A 372-nucleotide genomic window follows, 5' to 3' on the forward strand; every position below is an offset into this window, starting at 1 on the left:
AGCCTTTATATCTTTTTAAACCAAACCATTTAACCCTTGCACACCAAAGCAAACAAACCATTAGCTTTACTTACCTAGTCCATTTTGACTCAAGAATCACTGTTTTTGTTTTTTTTCACTTATCATTTGGGGTTTTTTTTTCTTTTCTTCATATTATTTATAATAGTAATTCTTTTAATTAAATGCCCGTAGGGGTTTTTAGTGGATTTGTGTAATTCTAAATTCTACTTGAAAATTGCGTGATCTACACATTTCAAGCAGCTGTGCAACTTTTACTCTTCAGGCAAGATGGACTTTAGACTCTTTTTTTATTTGAAGGGTAATGCTTGGTGTCTCTTGAACATTTAAAAGGCTGATGTAAAATGATCAGAC

The sequence above is a fragment of the Penaeus monodon genome, chromosome 21 (assembly GCF_015228065.2).
Source record: "Penaeus monodon isolate SGIC_2016 chromosome 21, NSTDA_Pmon_1, whole genome shotgun sequence".
Lineage (NCBI taxonomy): Eukaryota > Metazoa > Arthropoda > Malacostraca > Decapoda > Penaeidae > Penaeus > Penaeus monodon.